A 1542-nucleotide genomic window follows, 5' to 3' on the forward strand; every position below is an offset into this window, starting at 1 on the left:
AAAAAACAGGCCCTTGCATGGGTACGACACATTTCATTTTTATCAGTCAATGGATATGTGGGTTTTTTTCCCTTTTTTTTTTTTTTTTTTTCCTTTTTGTCTTTTTTCGTGACTGGCAACGGGATCGCAACCCTCGGTGTTGCTCCAGCACCTTGCTCAGCCAGTGAGCGACCGGTCTGTATGTGGGATCCGAACCCTCGGTGGGAGCGCCGCCGCGCTTCCCAAGCGGCGCACTGTAGCAGTGCGCCACCGGGCCGGCCCCTCTTTTCACTTTTTAGCTATTATGAATAATGTCCCTATGAGAATTTGTGTACAAGTTTTTGTATGGACATGTTTTAATTTCTCTTGGATATATACCTAAAAGTGGAATTGCTGGATCACATGGTAACTTTATTTTTAAATTTTGAGTAACTGTCAATTTTTTCCAAAGTGACTGCACCATTTTACATTCCCACCAACAATGTTATGAGAGTTCATTTGTGAAATCAACAGATGAAACTACATGGCAGCCAAAACATTTCACAAAAAGTGTTCATAGCAATGAGCTGAGGTGAAGGTTTCTGTTCAAAAATCCTTGCCACGCTTGTGTCATGGGCTTCATGGTAGGCTAGGATTGATAGTGGTCTAGAACACCAACAATTTGACATGTTTCTCCACTCAATGTGGTATTCTATGCATGAGAAGATCTTTCAACAAAAAGCTAAACTAGTGTTGTTCATTTAAAATATACTATATTGCTCTGGGTGGTTAGCTCAGATGGTTAGAGTGCAACCATGTAACATCAAAATCAAGGCTTTGGATCCCCACACCAGACATGCATTATATTATTATTCATGCACACATAAATAAATGTTATTTATTTAAATATATTATTATTATTTATTGTACATTAATAAATTATATATTATATATTAATAATATGTTGTTATATATTATTAATATTATATATTAATAATACATTTATCATATATTATTCATTTAAATATATTTAAATATATATTTAATATATTTAATTTAAAAATATTTAATGTATGTAAATATATATTATTCATGCATAAATAAATAGATAAATAAATAAATGGTAGTATATTTTGAACTTTTAGATGAATCACTACTAAATGGAATTAAGCAGTGATGATAATTACTCATGGCCTCACTCACCAGGAAAAGCCTGGCCAGTATGGGGATCCAAACCCATGAACTTGGTGCTATAATACCCGCCTCTAATTAACTGAGTTAATGGGTCTGCCCCAACCCCAGTTATTTGAAGCTTGAAGAATAACCAAAATAGCCCTAGGTCAGTGAATAACTACTAGACCACGTTGAGATGTCCTCAACATCTAGATGGATCACTTAGTAAACTCATGTTTGAAATAGCCAGTGTCCTCTCTTAGTCAGTGTTTTTCTGATGACTAGAAATCTGCTCAAAATAGTGTCATTATAACAATACAATGAAACACTGGAACTGAATTACATATGGTCAGTGGTCATGGGAACTTATTAGGAGAAGACTCTGGAATAACTACTTTTCTTTCCATCTTT

Source organism: Galeopterus variegatus, unplaced genomic scaffold (assembly GCF_000696425.1).
Source record: "Galeopterus variegatus unplaced genomic scaffold, G_variegatus-3.0.2 Scaffold1754, whole genome shotgun sequence".
Taxonomy (NCBI): domain Eukaryota; kingdom Metazoa; phylum Chordata; class Mammalia; order Dermoptera; family Cynocephalidae; genus Galeopterus; species Galeopterus variegatus.